The 20,265-nt window shown below is 39.8% G+C and overlaps 1 protein-coding gene and 1 long non-coding RNA gene across 4 annotated transcripts in view; one reads left to right on the top strand and one right to left on the bottom strand.

The window, feature by feature from the left end:
- The window catches only part of LOC135112847 (uncharacterized), a 233,143-nt gene that overhangs the window by 23,753 nt on the left and 189,125 nt on the right, over positions 1 to 20,265 (top strand). The window lies entirely within an intron of this gene.
- LOC135112846 (zwei Ig domain protein zig-8-like) overlaps positions 1 to 20,265 on the bottom strand; it is a 96,654-nt gene that overhangs the window by 19,524 nt on the left and 56,865 nt on the right. The gene's annotated exons all lie outside the window — the stretch shown is intronic.

The raw sequence follows: 20,265 nt of genomic DNA, 5'->3' as shown, positions 1-20,265 counted from the left end.
TTGCTTTTGTTTTTCTTTTTTTGATCCTGTACAGTGACCTTGTAATCCTCTATTCCACCGTATCTAATCCTGTATCCTCACTCACTCTAATCCTTTCCCCAAAAAATAATCTATAACTTTCCCCTTCTCCTTACTTTCAACGTTCACGTCCCCTCATTTTTATTTTTTCCATTCATTGCTTTTTAAACCTCTCTTGTTCTAACCAAGTATCCTTCCCCATCTATACTCACATATTATTTGACTGTGCACTCTAATCCTTTCCCCAAAATTAATTTATGACTTCCCTTACATTACTTTCAACCTTCGCGTCTCCTTTTTATATATATATTTTTTTACTTTCCTTTTCGTAATCAATTATCCTTCACCATATATACTCATCTATTCTCTAACTCCTTTATTTTTTATTTTTTACTTCTCTTTTTCAACCCTCTTAACTTTCCCTTTCTTATCTTCTATCTTTTCTCTATCCTAAAACACCTGAATTCTCTCCCCTCCCTTTCTCTCTCAAAGCTTCTCCATCTAACTTTCCGTGTTACTTCTAATTTCCCTTCCTGACCTCCCACTTTCTTCCTCTATTTTCGTTGCCCTACCCTTTAAGTTGTTCCCTTCCTTTTCCTTCTCTCAAGCTATCTCTATTCAACTCCTTGACTCGCTCTCAGCCCCAATACTATTTTCTTTCCTTAAGTATTGGGTGGTGTGTCCTATTATCCGTCTTATTTGTCACCCCATCTCTTCAGGCAGTGTTCCCCTATCCGTCCCTCACTTCACCTACATCACTCATACATATCCCTACTCTCTCTCTCTCTCTCTCTCTCTCTCTCTCTCTCTCTCTCTCTCTCTCTCTCTCTCTCTCTCTCTCTCTCTCTCTCTCTCTCTCTCTCTCTCAACGCTGTCATTGATTTACTGTCCACGTTTTAACCTTGACTCTACGTACATTGTGTCCTTGCTGTATGTTGTGTGTGTGTGTGTGTGTGTGTGTGTGTGTGTGTGTGTGTGTGTGTGTGTGTGGAGGGGGGAAGCGGTTTAATGTATGTATACCTGTCTGTCTTTACGTATAATCCACACACACACACACACACACACACACACACACACACACACACACACACAGTAATGATATGCCAGACTCCAGTCGCCACGAAAGTTTTCTTCTTCCAGACACGGAGACTGACTAGATTATGAGCTGATTATTTTATGTCTCTCTCTCTCTCTCTCTCTCTCTCTCTCTCTCTCTCTCTCTCTCTCTCTCTCTCTCTCTCTCTCTCTCTCTCTCTCTCTCTCTCTCTCTCTCTCTCTCTCTCTCTCTCTCTCTCTCTCTCTCTCTCTCAGAAGATGGTGGAAATGCAAGTTGTGTGTGTTCACTACAGTACAGCAAAGTGCAATGCATTATGTATTGCACGGTTCTAGAGTTGAGATGTTTTGTGTTGCTGCTTGACTTTTAATATGTTGTGGTAATTTTTTTCTATTCGAAACAAAACTCATTAAAGAAGAAATATGCATGCGCCTTTAATTTCATGGCATACGCTACAGAAACTGCCGCCAGTAGACCTGATGACTTCTTCCAGCTCCCCTTGCGTTCTGGTGTTCTTACGTAACAGCTATGCCTTATGGATCATTTGTTCATCATATATAAACACTGTATAGTATAACTGAACAAAGTAAAGCTACTCAACATAAGATGATTTTCGTTACTCCATCAAATTCTCTGCTTACTGTTACCGGTGTCTTTCAGGAAATGTGCTCCAAATATGCATAATTTTACTAAGGCTGAGGCGAGACCTTTGCTGTTGAAGTATTAATAAAAGTATGCACTGCTTTCTGAAGTCTTAAGAGTTAAATTCATATGTAAGAAATAGAAGGAAACAGTAATATTCCTCATAATATATACCTAATCCACAATTTAATAACATGAGAGCTTAATTTTTTTTTTTATCTCTTTCAACTCCTTTGTCATAAAAACAAAAAAGAAGGAAAAAATCCAGCTCTCGTTCCGCCGCTTGTCAAGCCACACTGAAGGGCCTTTGGGTACACGTGAGCTCGACTATTTATAGATAATAGCGCTGCTCAGAGTTTGATATCACGAGTTTATTTTATTGGAGAAAACTTTCAACCGCTCATGGTAAAAAAAAAATCCCCACACAATTTTTATAGCAGTGAAATTATTAAAGCTCGCCTGGACAGCTGGAGAGGGAGGAAAAACACACATTGTTGGTAATTTATTTGTATTCTGGAGTACTTTTAAAAGCACAGGCTAATGTTCACGTGGGAAAGGTTTTGCCTACACAAGAAGAAAAGTGTCGAAAAGTAATGCCGTTTTAAAGAGTCCAGAAAAATACTGAACATTACAATGGCACAAGATTGGCGTTTGCCTCCCAACAGCAGTAAACAATCACAGAAATTATCCAAGTACCTCGTAAGTTTTGTTTTAAGGGTTGTTGTCCAGCGGTCATCCTTTTGACTTGTTGCCGTCGTCTTCGCGAGCACGCACGCACGCACGTCCGCGCACGCACGAAAACAGATAGAAATGGAGAGAGAGAGAGAGAGAGAGAGAGAGAGAGAGAGAGAGAGAGAGAGAGAGAGAGAGAGAGAGAGAGAGAGAGAGCGGACAAACAAAGTGCAAAATAAAGATGGAAAGGGAGGTAGAAAAACAACATTCATCAATTGGGTGAATTATTAAAACTCTGATTCCACACTTGAATTTTTAATTTTTTTCTTAGTTTACCCTTTCATCTTTTCTATTCTCTCATTCCCTTGCTTAATTCTATTCCGTTTTTTTTTTTTTGTAACGTTTTTTTTTGTATCCGTAGCGGCGACACACACACACACACACACAGAGAGAGAGAGAGAGAGAGAGAGAGAGAGAGAGAGAGAGAGAGAGAGAGAGAGAGAGAGAGAGAGGACAAACATAGAAGGCAAAATAAAGATAGAAAGTGAGGTTAAAAAAACAACCTTAATCAATTGGGTAAATTATTAAAACTCTGATTCCACGCGAGTTTTTTTTTTTTTTTAGTTTATCCTTTCATCTTTTTCTCTTCTCCCTTCCATTCCCTTACTTAATTCTATTTCGTTTTTTCGGTAACGTAACAAAGAGAGAGAGAGAGAGAGAGAGAGAGAGAGAGAGAGAGAGAGAGAGAGAGAGAGAGAGAGAGAGAGAGAGAGAGAGAGAAACAAATATACCACGAAACTACAATTCATAGTGACGAAAAAAAAAAAAATGGAAAATGTAACAAAGCGGATGTTTGGAGCGATCGGGTAAAGTGTGTTTATCTGTTACCGAGTCCACGTTATGTGTGTGTGTATGTGTGTGTCCTTTATCTCACTTTACTTTTTTTTCTTTTACCAATTATACTCGTAAACCTTCCTCTCTCTCTCTCTCTCTCTCTCTCTCTCTCTCTCTCTCTCTCTCTCTCTCTCTCTCTCTCTCTCTCTCTCTCTCTCTCTCTCTCTCTCTCAATGATTTTACAACATTGATTTTCTTTTTTCTAAGGTGGTGATATATACATGATTTTTTGCAGCATTTCTTTTTCCTATATTTTTTTTTCAGTACTGTTTATACAAGTACAGTACCTTTCTTTTTTTTTTGTAGAGTCTCGTTCTTTTCAGTTCTTCGTTTATCTAGCACTTAGTTTTCCCCGCTGTTCGTTTTTTGCAGCATCTGTTTTTTTTTTTTTTACAACTCGTTTTTTTGCAGTATTTTTTTCGCATCATAGTTTTTACGGTACTTTTTATAGTTTTCTTTTTTGCAGTAACTCTTAAGTAGTGTCTCGTTTTGCAGCGCCCTTTTCCTGTAGCATCTCGTTTTATGCAGCATCTTTTCTATGAAGCGTCTCGTTTTTTGCAGCACCGTGTTTCGTTTTTTTTTTTTTTTTTTTTTTGCAGGATAGCATTTTTGCAACACTTAGTTTTTACAGCACCCTTTTCGAGCATTTCGTTTCTGCAGCATTTTTTCCTTTTGCACCACCGCGTTTTTTGCAGCCTCGTTTTTTGCAGGATGGTATTTTTTTTACTTTTTCTGCAGTACCGCGTGACACAATGCATGCCACCGGTGCAGCCGTGCGGGCGGCGGCATGACAGTGTGGCTCCTCTCTTTAACATTATCTTATTTTTTTCCCTCCTCCATTCTGTATTTATTTAAACTGGCACTTCCTTTCCTCCTCACGGACACAACCATTACTCTTTTTCTTCCTCCTTCCCCACCTCCTGCTTCCCCTCCAGCCCCACCTTCCTCCTCTGCCTCCTCCTTTCTTCCTTCTGTGAAAGTAAATGCACAGCCACATCCTTCCTTTCACACAGAAAAAAAGCAGATATCAAGAGGCGGAGGCTGCGTGCCTTTCATTCGGCTGACGTGAAAAATGGAACAAGAAATATTGGGTGAGTGTGTGTTGTTGCGGGACAATAGGTTGAAATTCCGAACTCCTTGGAGGTGTAAGTGTTTTGGATAATGTAGGGGGAGGTGTAGGGGTGTGTAGAGTGTGATATAGGCTTGAGTGAGGGGATAGGGCAGTGTGGCTTTGGGGAACGCAAAGAGAGAGTGGCTGGGATGGAGGTGGTGATGGGAAAGTGTCAGTAGGTAAGAGGATGTTGGAATGGAATAGTAGTGATGTGGTTAGAGGATATTTTATAGTGTGGTTGTGTTTTGGTGACGAGTTGGTGTGGCTGTCAGGATCCTTTTAGGGTGTGACTGTCTAAGGTAAAGATGTGGTAGGGTCAGGAGAGGTATAAAAGGGTGCTTGTATTATGTGACTAAGTGGTGTGGCTGTGAGGAATATTTCAGGGTTTGGTTGTGAGTTGTGATGGGATTGTAGTGGTGACGAAGGTGGTGTGGATGTGAGAGGTGTGGAAAGGTGTAGATTTGATAAAAAGTGAAGTAGTACTGTGAGTGATGGGTGTAAAGGGATGTAGTTCTGAGGGATGTGACGAGGTGGCGTGAGGTGTGATTCTGAGGGAAAATGATGTAGCAGTGTGTGTGTGAGGAGCGCAACAGCTTGTGGTTCCGAGGCTGAGGTGGCGAGGTGGTGTGATCGTGATGGGTGTGATTGGATGTGGCGGCGTGGAGGAGGCGTGGGAGGTGTGGGTGTGGAGAAGCTTTCAGGAGATCGTGATATTGAGGAAAAGGATTCGTTTTAGGAATTCCGAAAGAAGTTGGGGATAAAAAACGCCGCCAAAAATGGAAACTGGAATATTTGTGGGCTCCATTTTTTTTCTAAACCTCCTTTTTATCACTGAATTATGAAAATCTTAGCACACGAGACGGCCAGGAATTAGATTGGTTTCTATTTTGGAATCTCTTCTCTATTTTTTTTTCTTTCGGAGCAGCAAAATAGCGGGCCTTTTTTTCTTTCTTCGTTTTCGAGACCGTGGACAGCCTCCATCTCTCTCCCATCCGGCAAAAAAAAAAAAAAAAATAGGGAGCGATTCTAGGAAGGAGCTCCAGTGGGCGGAAATAATCGTTTATGGGAAGAATCAACAAAATTTCCTTAGGCAAACAAGAAGGAGCCTCATGTAAAGCATCCTAATTTTATCAGTAAACACTCCGTGGATAGAGGATTGAGAATTTTCATAAGGAACGATAATGTGAAAAACATGTTTGGTGCTATTTACAAAACATTAAAAACACTTTTATCCCCGAATTGTGTTGGAAAATAACTTATTGACACTGGCTCTGTTTATTGTAGTATACCTAAGGCTTATAACAAATGGCAAGTCTCCTTCCAGAGTACTTTTCTTATGAATCAATGCACGTTTCCACCAGCTCCTCCTCCTTTATTGGGTAAAAATATTTCATGTTTCTTTAAATCTCACCCATATCTTCAAATGTTTTCCCTTAACCCACTGAGTACTACAGGCAGCCTCCAAACCTCGTCCAGTCTCGTCTCAGTTAACCACATTGGAGTAAATAAGACATAATTGTACTGAATGAGTCACTAATTGATTTATAACCCAATGATAACGAAACATGTCATCCTTAATTTGGCCAAATCTTCTAATGCCATCTAGAATATAATGAAATCGATGCTATGTTATTGAAACTGTTAGAGGGGATTAAAGTTTATGATGAAAATAAAAGTAGTGAGGAATAAAGTGGATGTTATACTGTCTGATCCAAGGTTCTCAGCAAAAATATCTTGAATAACCTGCGTTGAGATTGCTCGTATATAATTAACAAACAATTTACATAATCCTAAGCTCATAGAGACCAAGAGGATGAAGGATAAAAGATAAAACAGAGGCGATGCAAGGAAGGAAAATGGAAAGTAGCAGAGGAGAGGCAGGAAAGCAGACAGAGGAAAAGGAGAAAAATATTAGAGGCAGGATTTTCAGGGATTGTGCGGGAGAGTTGTGAAGACAGACGATGGTGGCAAAATAGGGCGAAGGAAGGAAAGAAGGAAAGGAGGAAGGAAGGAAGAAAGGAAGAAAGGAAGGAAGGAAGGAAGGAAGGATGGATGGATAAGTAGGAGGGAAAATGAGGCACTGAGGCAGAGTATGGAAGGAGAGAGAAAAACTTAATTGCCTTTATTTACCTGGGTTTCAAATATTGTGCAGTGTGTGTGTGTGTGTGTGTGTGTGTGTGTGTGTGTGTGTGTGTGTGTGTGTGTTTGTGTGTGTGTGTGTGTGTGTGTGTGTGTGTGTGTGTGTGTGTGTTGGGAAGCTGGAATTGGGTGTTAAGGTGTGAATGTGGAGTGGGATGGACCAGCATTGTTGCGAAACGTTTTGCGGACGTGGGTGTGTGTGGCAATAGCGAACTAAGAGAGAGAGAGAGAGAGAGAGAGAGAGAGAGAGAGAGAGAGAGAGAGAGAGAGGGTGGGATAATGGGGTAGTCAAATGCATTATGAAGCCTGATATCAGATACACCTACCCTTGCTCCTCGGTGGAATGACAAAGGAAGAAAATGAAATGACCGCAAGATGGGGGAAGTAACGGCCGAGAGAGAAGAGAGGAGAGGAGTCGACAAAAGAACAGAAAAAAAGGGGAAGATAATCATGTTACATTGTATTTTTTATCGTATTTCCTTAACTGTGTTCTTTTACGCTTTTGATAACCAGTACCAGAGAAAATAAAACGAGAGAAGCGTAGATACTTGATTAGCACGGAATTATGTTAGCCTAAGGAACACAAATGAACACAAAGGAAGAATAAAGAACAGCAGAAACTCGTGGGTCTAAGAAAGATGTTCGTGGAAAGGACGAAAGCATGTGACGCATTGTGTATGTTCATTTAATCTGTGTATATTTCTTTTTCTAGACGTTGATGGGACGGATTTGTCTCTTGTCTCTCCTGTTGCATAGAGTTGATTCTGGCGCGTTTATACACACACACACACACACACACACACACACACACACACACACACACACACACACACACACACACACACACACACACACACACAATTTTATTCACTGCATGGAAAAATTTGGTCTCGCTGCATGGCTTCCTTCCTTCCTTCCTTCCTTTTCCTTCCTTCCCAGTCTTCCCCCTTCCTCCCTGGGACTCGGACACAAACAAGGGATTCATCAAGTCAAATTATACAGAATATTTTACTTCCCTTTCCTTCGCTTCCCGGCAAAACGCAGCATGGGGAAGCACTTTCCTTTCAAGCAGGGAAAGTGGTAATAGATGAATTGCAGTAAGGAAAAAATTAGTTTGCATATAGATATCATATTATGTAGATGTATACGAATATTTGGAGATAAAGAAATTAACACGTTTTTTTTTCTATTTTGTTTTCACGTTCATGTTGTAAGGAAATATTTAAGTCACTCTTTTCGATGTAGAGTTATATAATGCACATACATATTCAAAATTAAGGAAGGGAAAGATCCTGCAAAAAGTTATGCCTGTTTATATTTTATTTATTATTTATTTTTTTTTTTTTAGATTCACATCTCTTCTCGTAGTAAGAAAATATTGTAAGTTACCCTTTTGAATGGTCAAAATATGTATGTAAATGTATAATCATATTCAGACAACAGCAAGAAAAAAATGCAGAATATATATATATATATATATATATATATATATATATATATATATATATATATATATATATATATATATATATATATATATATATATATATATATATATATATATATATATATATATATATATATATATATATATATATATATATATATATATATATATATATATATATATATATATATATATATATACGAGTATATATTTTTATTTTTTTTTTCAATTTGACGTCTCCTTCATTTCTATTAAAAGATGTAAGTTTGTATATACAAGTCAAGTTACGTATATGTATATTTATATTCAGACAGGAAAAGTCACTCGTGCAAAAATTTGTACCTGTTTATATTTGTTTTCTCTCTGCTTTCATGTCTCCGTCACGTGTATTATAAAAAATGTAAGTTTCCATATGGATCTTAAATTATGTAGACGTATACAAATATTCGGACTCGGGAAAAGAAGCAATTCTGCCGAATCTTTTTTTTTTTTTTTCCCGCATATATTTTTCCTCTTGGTTTTCGTCTCACTCATTTATTTAAAATATTCAAGTTTACATGTGAATGCTTGAATTATGTTGGCAGATGGGTGTCAGATTATACATATTATGCATATTCACAAAGCAGAAAAGAGGTAATCGTGCAGGGTTCGTTACCTTTCCATAAATATTTTATTCCCGAGTTCATGTATCCTCATATCTTAATGAAATGCAGGTAATGATTGACGTCAAATTATGTATAAATATTGTCAGATTCAGAACAAAGGAAAGAGACCAATTGTGCAGAACTGAAATAGCTCTTCATAATTCTTTCCTTCCCACGTTCATATCTCTTCCACATGTCTTAATGAAGTGTAGATAAACACTATCGCCAAAATATATAGAGGTATACTCATATTTAGAACCAAAGAAAGGAGGCAGTCATGCAAAAACTCTTTACCTATTCACAATTCTTTCCTTCCTTATTTCATATTTCCTCATGTATTAATACAACGTAGATAGCTTTTGACCTCAAACTATATATAGAAGTATTCTCACATTTAGAAACCTCCCCTTCCCACCCTCTCACATTTAGAAACCTCCCCCTCCCACCCTCGCCCCTCCCGCCAAAAAAGAAACAATCGTGCAGAAATTAAATACCTGTACAGCATTTTCTACCAGCTGTCACGTGTCATTCTCCCTCACTTCATTGCAGCATTTGTCGTCACGGAACGCCCCCAATAACCACCGCCTTGTAATTATTATAGTCCAATTACTCATGGGGAAGAAAATGGGGTTCAGAGAGTGACTTTAAGGGGCCGACACATGCCATTTTGCTAGGAAGAAAATGAGATAATGTGCAAGGGAAAAAAGATTGAGGCTGAGACGAGAGAGAGGATTAATCGCGAACGACTTTGATCTCTGACATGATGGAGAATGATGAGAGAACGACGTAAATGGCGGAGAGGAGTGGAAAAATGTGCAGGAAAATGATGCTAATGGACAGAGAGAGAGAGAGAGAGAGAGAGAGAGAGAGAGAGAGAGAGAGAGAGAGAGAGAGAGAGAGAGAGAGAGAGATTGGGAAGGGGCACTAGGCATACGTTTAAACACATAGGCTGACAGAAAGGAAGGCAAAGAAAAGAAGATGGAGAGAGAGAGAGAGAGAGAGAGAGAGAGAGAGAGAGAGAGAGAGAGAGAGAGAGAGAGAGAGAGAGAGAGAGAGAGAGAGAGAGAGAGAGAGTGTAAATAGACATACAGATAGACAGACAGCTGGATAGAGATAGACAGTCAGGAAGAACAAACAAACAGGAATGACACAAGGACGAAAGAGAGAACTCAATAGACGAATAAATATGCAGAAAAGAAATGGTAAAAAATGAAAAAGCCGTAAACAAAAAGACGAAAGAAAAAAAAAAAACCTTTCATCAAAACCCAAAACAAAGAGGGGAAAAAAAAAAAGTGAAGGAAAGAGAAGAAAAATAGAAGACAGGTCAATTTAAATGGAAAACCGTGTGTACAAATCGACGTCCAATCCGGATATGGGAAAACCAGTTCGGGCATACACGGGCGCCCCAAAATACGAGGCAAACTTTACCTATAAAAATAAACAAGGATGACAAGGAAGAAGAATAAGAAAAAAAAAAAGCTACTTTGGACTTATGAAAATGTTTGAAGATAAGAGAAACGAGATCCAAATATTGAGTTTCAAGAAGAGAGAGAGAGAAAGAAAAAAAAAAAAATAGAAAGTGTCTTAATCTGGGGAAAATGACGTGAAAGTGTTTAGGTTTGTGAGTCGTTGTCCGAGGAGATGTGAAAACTCGTGTGGGGAAGTGGAAGGATGACAAAGGTTGAGATGTCGTTTTAATTGGCTGTCCATTGCGCCCACGTGTCTCTCGGAGCGCAATTCGATGCAAAAATGGAAAAGTGAACGATACGATGTGATGGAAGAGGAAAAGATGATTCAGATGTAATTAGAGTAATAGTATTTTGATTGTTTCACGATTTTTTCTGCAAAGTTTGTAAGGGGATTCATAATTTTGTAGTCATATTGTAATTTTTGGTTTTGTGACGCTGTAAGTTGTTTCACTTCAGTTGAGTTTCATATTTTATTTTATTTTCAAAATTGGAATAGAAATTTTAATAATCGTACGTTTGTAATTTTGTGGTGCGGTAAGGCGTTCCAGTTCAGTTTAATATATTTTTTCATCCTTACAAAGTTTATTTTTATGGGAGCACCAAACTCTATGAATAAGAAAAATACAATAATGATAAAAAAAAAACGGAGGAATAAAATTTAATAAAGGAAAGGCGAAGCGTTAAATTAAAGACAAAGTAAAGAGTACAATAGCTTAAATAATAAAAAAAAAAATAATACCATTTTATCAAATGCAAAATAAAAGCGCTTTACATGGATTCAAAAACTAAAGACTGGAGATAGAAAAAATAAAATATATAAATAAAATAAATAAAGTAAGATAAAGAGTGATTGAAATAGTACAGAGGTTACTTACTGGTTACCTTAGATCAAACCTTTACTCTTACCGGCACATCAAGAAGCTGTCCCTCCAACACACGCTCTATGACTGTCTGGGGACTAAACACGCTTAGGACATGACCTGAGGCTTACGTGATACCGGGCTCGGGAATAAACGGATAAGCAAGATTGAAGGGCAGGGATATAGGAATGATCACCACAGCGACGCGTCACGTACCATATGCCCGATATTTTTTCATCTATAGAAAGGAAAAAACATATCTGTCCAGCATCTAGCGAACATTTTTTTTGTTCATGCACGGTGAGAAGATTAAGGACAGAGAGGGATTCGAACACATGTTAGTGTATCTTTTATCCAAGGCCTTTACAGAGCACTGGGGCCTAACACACACACACACACACACAACACACACACACACACACACACACACACACACACACACACACACACACTCACACATCCCGAATCTCATCTCATCCGTCAGAAACATCCCATCAAAACCTTCCAGCAACAAGCAAACTCCCAACACACACTCGTACCTATTCCTGCAATCACCCGGACGTCTTTCCGAGCAGCATCCAATTACCGTAACACAAACAGACAGCGAGTCACAGGAACGTGCTCCCCCACTCGTCTGGAGAAACACACCGCCACTTCTCATCCCAGGAAACAAGCTGGTAGTCGAGACGCGGCTCCGTGGCGTAAGAACCTACGCTTTACGCGGGAACAAAGTAGGACTGACTCTCTTCATAAACAAGCCATACAAGACAAACACGCGCCGCTACATGTACCACACACCAGACTAGCACACGCAAGGGAAAAGAAACACTGGCTCATACGTAATGTGTGATGGGTGTGACGGGTAGAGGATCCCGAGCTGAATGGACAAACATGCTGCTTCGTGTCACGCCTCCCCCTCGCCTGGCCTGGCTGGGTGGTGGTGGTGGTGGTGGTTGAGAGGCGTCACGGGAGAGCTTAGTGTAAAAATGTTAATCATGATAGCGGGGGAACAATAATCGTAAATTGTAAGATAATGGTTAACCTTGTGGTGGCAGGAGGAGATGATGGTGATGGTACTTTTAGGGGTAATACAAGGAGGAAGAGATGGTGATAGTGGTGGTACTAATAGTAGTAATACTATTAGTAGTAGTAGTAATGTTTTTCCTCTTGCACTTACTACTACTACTACTACTATCACCACCACCACTGTTTTCTTCCGTATAATACATGCATAATGGGTTCACTCAGCTCGGTGGATATTTTATCACGTGCATAGTTATTACAGAGATAAAATATAATGCAAAATTCACTGCTGAAGATATCAGATATTTATATCAAGGCCAAGTCTTCTATACGAGGATACTAAAATATGTAAAAGCTGTCAGGCATTAATGAACTCTTATATACATTGCATTAAAATTGAATTGACATGAACACCGTGATGAATGTTACCTGTTATCACCTTAATCTTCACCACTTCACTCAGGACCATATTCTGAAAAACGCGTCTGCGCCGCACCTCCACTACGTTCAAAAGACGATAATTGAAGGTACAGTGTTTTTTAAGTGTGTTGTTATGGTTCCAGCGACAATTTAACGAGATTTATGGATGACTAAGAGGAGAAACGCTCATGAAAACCCGGTTAATCATCTCTGTGGCCTTTAAAAATAATCGTGTTGAGAGAGCAAAGTGTTTCTGAATACGGGCCTTCGTCTTAATTCATCTCTCCTCTTCCGCGTTGCCCAATTTTGTGAGTGGTGTTTTCCAACGGGTTACTTTTTTCTTCTCTCCTCTTTTACCTCTGTGTTTCTCTTCGTCTTTCCTTCGCAGTGTTTCCTATGCCAAAATCTGTATCATGGAAGTATTGTTATCTGAGATTTTTTTCCTTTCTTTTCTATAGTAATGAACACCTTAGCAAAGTGGTAACATGAGTAATATTTAAGTAACATTAATTTTTCATCTGACGGCTCGGTTGGGTTAGGTTAGGTTAGATTAGGTTAGGTTTGGTAGAGGTGTCATATTTTGTCCAGAAATAAACAGTGTCTGGGAATTAGTAGGCTAAGTTTATATTTATAACCTCTATAACACCTTAATTTGCTATTTAATCTTTACTATTTCACTTGACCTTCATCTGGAATTGACATCATGTACTTGTTATCACTGGGAAGGAAACTAAAGTGTGCAATCGTTGATATTCTGCGACGCATTAGACGTGTTTTTTATGTTGATTTAAGTAATTATCAAGTAAACTTAAAAAAAACAACAACAACTACAACAGGGTATCGTTCATTCCAGCAACGTAACAGGAGACCACCATAAAAACATGCAGGAACTCGGTCACGACATTTGGCCTCATTCGCTACCCTTACAAGCCAGCTGCCATAACCGCCCCTTATACGAGTATACCACGACCTTCAACCACCAACACCCACAAAAACACCTGAAGCAGCAACCACGTAGTCTCTTCATTCATTTCCACCGCCTTACTTCGCTTCAACTTGTGGTAGTGGTGGTGGTGGTGTGTTGGGTTGATGTCAGGTTTAAAGTTGCACGAGGAAGGGACGGAGAGAAAAGAGAAGTAAGGGAAGGAGGAGGAAGGAGGAAGGAGGGACAGGTTGTAGTGTTTGAGGAAGAGAGGTGGATGGAATGATAAAATGACGGACACTAACTTAAACGGTGTTATTTATCTTGATGTATGGCTCCTCCTCCTCCTCCTCCTCCTCCTCCTCCTCCTCCTCCTCCTCCTCCTCCTCCTCCTCCTCCTCCTCCTCCTCCTCCTCCTCCTCAACCTCCTGCTCCTCCTCGATTTTTCTGTCTTGGCTTTTTTTTCGGCCTTCACCTCTGCTTCCTTCCTTTGCCTATTTTTTTCCTACTCCTCTTCCTTCTCCTCCTCTTCTTCTTCCTCCTCCTTCTCCTTCTCATTCGTCTTTCCTCGTCATTTTGTCCCTTTTTATTATTTCCTGTCTTCCTCTTCTCTCCTCTTTCTTTCCCTTCCTGAATTTCTCCCAGTTGTCTCATCCCACTTCCTGTCTCCTTCCCTCCTCACTTCCATCCATCTTTCGCTTCTCTCTTAGTCTCTTTCCTCTCCTCCATTTCTTCCTTTATGTTATCCTCGTCACTCCCGTCGGTGCTCTCTCTTCCTTTTTAGAGAGAGAGAGAGAGAGAGAGAGAGAGAGAGAGAGAGAGAGAGAGAGAGAGAGAGAGAGAGAGAGAGAGAGAGAGAGAGATGATTTTATGTGGTTGCATTTAGTCCTGAAAAAAATGTTTTATATTTTCCTTTTTTTATATATATTTTTAATGCGAGCGATAAAAAAAAAAAAAAAACTAACAGGTTGTACAGTAATAACAGTGGAAGGAAAAACAAAGTATATGATATTAGCAAATAAACAAATACATAAACATGAATAAATAGATAAATAAATAGAATAAAGAAGAACCGTATAGCTCACAAGCGCACAAAAGGAAGGAAGAAAGAAAAAAAATGTTAGTGTGAGAAAAATAACATGTTCCTATACAAAAGAGAGAGAGAGAGAGAGAGAGAGAGAGAGAGAGAGAGAGAGAGAGAGAGAGAGAGAGAGAGAGAGAGAGAGAGAGAGAGAGAAAAAAGAAAAAAAGTTGGTGTGGGAAAAATAACCTGTTCCTATAGAAAAGAGAAAAGAGAAAGAAAGAGAGAAGGAAACAGAGCAAGAAAAATAAAAAAAGACAAAATGTACTAGTGTCCATTTCCTGAAGGATTTTGCAAGAATAGACGGACAGTTTATGGGTGAAAAAGGAAGAAAACTCGCTCCAACTCAGTCCATATACAAACGAGAGGAAGAAAAAAATTGTGGCTAAAAAACTGGATGTGTACAAGAGGAAGAAAAAAAGTGAGGATGAAAAAAGTTAGTCGTGTCCAGCGTGAAAGATTCTGTAGCAAAAGAATTGCGGACTGCCCCAATGAAAAGAGACCAAAGCATGAGAGAGAGAGAGAGAGAGAGAGAGAGAGAGAGAGAGGAGAGAGAGAGAGAGAGAGAGAGAGAGAGAGAGAGAGACCACACACTTTAAAACGAAAAAAAATCGACGAAAACATTGTAAAAATAAAGAAAAAGAACCCGAAAAATGATATATGCTTGTAACAAACACACCACCACCACCACCATCACCACCACCACCAGAACAAGAACACTAGACAGACAAAAAAAAAAAAAAAAAAATTAGCAAGTCCGCTATGAGAGATTCAACTCAGGAATATCAGATCACCCCCCTCCACCCCTGAACACGCCCGTCACCAGCGGGGAATGGGCGGGGAGTGGGCGGGAGGGTGAATGTCCGACAACACTGCCTGGGTGATGCACGCCGCTATATTTTACCTGTTCCACTTTACATAACCCGCGGCAATATGTTCTCTAGCGTGACGGGACCCAGCGCGGCAGGTACCGGCGGCCGAGTTGTGGTGGTGGTGGTAGCGGTGATGGTGGTGGTGGTGGTGGTGGTGGTGGGTTTGACAGATCAGTGTGAAAGGTGGGAGAGTGAGAATGCTCCGGGGTATGATTACTGAGATGGATTGGGCAGAGATGGATGAGGATTTTCGAGGGTGTTTGTGCAAAGTAAAAAAAAAAAATATTACAAGAGGTATTGCTTGTGTGGAGAAAATGCTTGTGAGTCTTAGGGTCTTTCTCCTGCCCTCCTGCATGCCTGCCTGGTGGGATGTGGTGTGGGTTTCTGTTCAGGATTACACCACTAACACCTTGATAAAAAATAAAATAAAATAAAATAGAATAAATAAAACTGTTAAATTGAAGAATGTATAATGTGTGTCAGAGAGAGAGAAAAAAATTACACCCACACGAATTTATTTATCGAAGCTTTTAATCCTTGACACACACACACACACACACACACACACACACACACACACACACACACACACACACACACACACACACACACACACACACACACACCGCAACTTAAAACACTCGGACAGAAAGGAGAAAAGACTAAGTTTTTCCTTGTATCTCCCAAGTTTTCACGGAGGGTATCTGAAGGTTTTTGAGGTCAGCTTAGTCTGCGTGGGGGAGGAAGTTGTGGCGGTGGGGGAGGAGCAGAAAGTGGGTGAGTGCAGAGCGGGGAGGAGGTGGAGGAGGAGGGGCACGAGGAGGGAGAGAAAAGGAGGAGAAGAGGAGAGTGAGAAAAGGAGAGAGAAGATAAGACGAAACAGAGGAGGAGAACACAAAAAGGAAGAGGTGGACGATGAAAAAAAAACACGAGAAATATAGGAGGACAAGGAGGAGAAGGAGAAGAAGAGGAAAAACAGAAAAAAAGAATAGGAGAAAGAGTATACAAGAAGAAATAGAAGACAAAACAAAAGCGAGGAAAAAAAGACAAAAATAACAAGGGAACAAAATAAGAGAGGAAAGAAAACGAAGCTGCAAAAGCAGAGAGAGAGAGAGAGAGAGAGAGAGAGAGAGAGAGAGAGAGAGAGAGAGAGAGAGAGAGAGAGAGAGAGAGAGAGACTCTATGGGAGGGGGTCCCGCAATCCCTACAGAGAAGACCCTAAAGATGACCAGTCAGTTAAATTATCCGTCAGTAACGTGCAGACAGTCTCCAGTGACACACGTACACCACAAGTTAAATGAATTATTACAAAACACCTTTATCTATTTTCCACCTGGAGACGTATGTATATATATATATTTTTTACTTTAATTAGCCTTCCTTCCTTACATAACATAAAGCAGCGTTGTTCTTTTCCTTCCTACACATTTTCCTGTCCTTTCTTTACAACATAAAAAAAAGCCCTCATTTTTATACACCCTGTTTCAAGGAAGACTATTCTTTATTTAAGCTTTTGTCGGCTTTTTTTCTTCCCTCTTTTTTTTTCTTCCATGTTTCAAGGAAGATTATTTAAGTTTTCCTCGCCTTTTAACTCTTTTTTCTTTTTTTCTTCTTGCTGGTTAGCTTTGTTGTGCCTCTTAATGCGCGTCCCCTTCCGCCTCCGTTGTTTTCATCTCATTGTCTTGTTTCCGTGTTTATTTTACCCCCTGTCCGCGCCGCGCCTCGGCTCGTCCCTCATCGGTGCCTCGCCGCGGCTCTCTCATGGCACTGGGTTATATAAATTCCCACGGACTTGGCACCCCCTTAATCAAACACGGCAAAGAGGAGGAGGAGGAGGAGGAGGAGGAGGAGGAGGAGGATCAGGAGGAGGAGGAGGAGGAGGAGGAGGAGGAACGAAACAACGAAGAGGAGGAGACCAAGAAGAATGAAGTAAAATAGAGAAGAAATCAAGGAATTAGAGGAAAGAAAAAGAGGAAGACGAGTAAGAGGGAAAAGCACAAGGAACGAGAGAACGGAGAGGAGGAGAAGAACAAGAAGAATGAAAGGAAATGGAGGAGAAAGCAAGGAATTAGAGGAGAGGAAAAAAAATGAGGAGCAAGGAAGGGCAGTGAACGAAAGAAGGAAGAGGAGGACAAAAGGAACGATAGGAGAAAATAAGGAATGAGTTACATAGAGTTACATAGAAACACAAGCCAGAACAGTTACATAGAAACACAAGCCACAACAGACCTTGCGGTTCTCACGAGGCGACCTGACCTAGGATTACTAAAGTGATAGTAAAAGAAAGGGACAACAAAGCAGAAGGCTCTCTCCCCACCCTCCACTCCCTCCGTCATAAGCCGTAGAGAAAACAGGTCAGAAATAACAAGGTTAGGGAAGTAAAAACCCGAAGAAAATTTTATAGGAAAGAATGAAAATAAAGGAAATGAGGTGCCCCCATTTCCTGAAGGCAAGGAAGTTAATCTCTAACAAACAACTCCTGCTAGCCGCGGATTGTAGGCAAAATATTTGTCAAGACGGCGTTTAAAGGTCTCTACGGTGTTGCAGTTTATCATGTCTCGAGGAAGCCCACTCCATAGATTAACTACACGGTGGGAAAAAAAAAATATTCATGAGAATTGAAGGATTTCCAAACAATTTTGCAATTGTTTCCTTGTGTGTAATTTGAAAGATCTATCGTGATATATTTACTGCAGTCCATGTTATCAATGCCTTTGATAATTATAATTAAAACAAAATATTAATTCGCCTTTTAGTCTTTTTTGTGTTAATGGAAATAGTTTTAATTCCTTAAGACGCTCTTCGTATAATTTGTTTCTTAGGATTTGTATAATTTTTGTTACTCTACTCTGAACTCGTTTGAACTCGTTCTGATTTATCTATGTCTTTCTGGTAATAGGGGCACCATGCTTGAACGCATTATTCCAAAAGGGGACGGACTAAAGAGTTATGCAAAGTATGGATTGTATCCTTAGATTTATATTCAAAAGATTTGCCGATTGAACCAATTATTTCGTTTGCCTTCTTTACGATATTGTTGGCTAGGTTTTAGGCTACTCGATTGTGTTACTCCTAAATCATTTTCGCTGTCTACACTTTTTAGTTGGGTATCACTCAAATTATACTTTGCCTACTCGTTTCGATACATACTCTATGTGAAGCACTTTACACTTCTCTGAATTAAAACTCATTAGCCAGGTTTGCCCCCACTCTGATAATATGTCTAGATTATTCTACATTTCTATTATTTGTTTGTTGGAGACTAAGAAATTCACTATTTGATGTCATCAGCAAACTTCGATATTATACCGGTAACACCCATACCGGTAATACCCTCATCTATGTTGTTTAAACGACAACAAAAACAACAAAAGAGAACAGGTCCTAAGACTGATCGCTATGGTGGTCCGTTGGTTACGCTAGTCCACTTGGATGCTTTTTCCATTTATTACCACTCTTTGTTTACGGTTGTTTAGTCAGTTTTCTATCCATCTTAGAAATTGCCTTGGATACCGTGTGATTTTAGTTTAATCAGTAAACGTTTGTGGATGAATTTGTCGAAGGCCTTTTGTAAAAACAAGATATATTATATCTACCTCTTTACTTTCGTCGTACTGGTTCATAATATCGTAGAAGTCTAAGAGGTTCGTCAAACAAGAGCGTTCGTTTCGGAAACCGAGAGGAGAAGAAAAAGAAAGAAGAATAGACAATGAACGAAATGGAAAGAAGAGGAGGAGGAGGAGGAGGAGGAGGAGGAGGAGGAGGAAGAAAGTGAAGAAAAAGGAAGGGATTAAGGGGAGACAAGGAACAGAACATACGGAAAAGAAAGGAGGAGTAGAAAGACGAGCTAAGAACATAGAGGACAAGAAGATGCCGAGAGAGGGAGAAGATGCCGAGAAAGGGAGAGGAAGAGAGAGAGAGAGAGAGAGAGAGAGAGAGAGAGAGAGAGAGAGAGAGAGAGAGAGAGAGAGAGAGAGAGAGAGAGAGAGAGAGAGTTTCACTAATTTTACTCATTCTCTCTTTCCTCCTCTGCATTTCACTTTTCTCTGTCCTCTTATTTCTCCGTTTTCTTCTCCTTTTTCTGACCTTCAACTTTACTGGCTATTGTTGTAATTACATTCTCTTAAATATTTCTCTCTTTCCATCGTTCCTCTCCTATTCTCTCTCCCTCTCCCTCTCCTTCGTAGCTCTTCGTCTCATTTCTCTTGAAGTAAAAGTAAAAAAAAAAAAAAGAATACGAAGGGAGAAAATGCAGAAGACTTGGAGACAATTGAAGGAAATGCTGTCTTTAATTGGCTCGTGAAGTAGAGGGAGGGAGGGAAGGAGAGAGAGAGGGAGGGAAGGAGGGAGAGAAGAAAGGAGAAAAGGAGTCTGGACCGGAGGGATAAATTAAACGATAAAGGTCAGGAGGAAAGTAAATAAAGAAGGAAGGAAGGGTTGAAAAAGAAGAAAATAAAGGAAAAAAACGAAGGCGATAGGATTCTGTCATTTAAGTATCTAGTCAGTTTAATTTTTTTCTATGGAAGTGAAATAAAAGGAAAGGGAAAATTATGAAAAAAAATGAAAAGAGAAAAAAAAAAACGTATAAGAAAGTTGAACGTATAAGGAAGTTGAACGTTGAAAACAATATTGGCATGAATATGTGTGTGTGTGTGTGTGTGTGTGTGTGTGTGTGTGTGGAGAGAGAGAGAGAGAGAGAGAGAGAGAGAGAGAGAGAGAGAGAGAGAGAGAGAGAGAGAGAGAGAGAGAGAGAGAGAGAGAGAGAGAGAGAGAGAGAGAGACCTACTTTAGATTATAAATGAAACGCACCAGATAAGTCCTAAACATTTATGAAAGTAAGACCATAAAAGACCAAAGCACCGAGATCTTGTTTGTCATCTTGTTTTTTTTTCACCATTTTTCTGCCTCCACACTTTATATTTTCCTGCGTACCTTAATTATGTCCTGCCTTTCATCCCCCGTGCTCCCCTACCCACCTCCTCCTTCCTCCAATCCTC

This window comes from Scylla paramamosain, chromosome 24, assembly GCF_035594125.1.
Source record: "Scylla paramamosain isolate STU-SP2022 chromosome 24, ASM3559412v1, whole genome shotgun sequence".
Lineage (NCBI taxonomy): Eukaryota > Metazoa > Arthropoda > Malacostraca > Decapoda > Portunidae > Scylla > Scylla paramamosain.
Note: the sequence above shows the minus strand (reverse complement) of the source record. Positions and strands in the feature narration are given on the sequence as shown.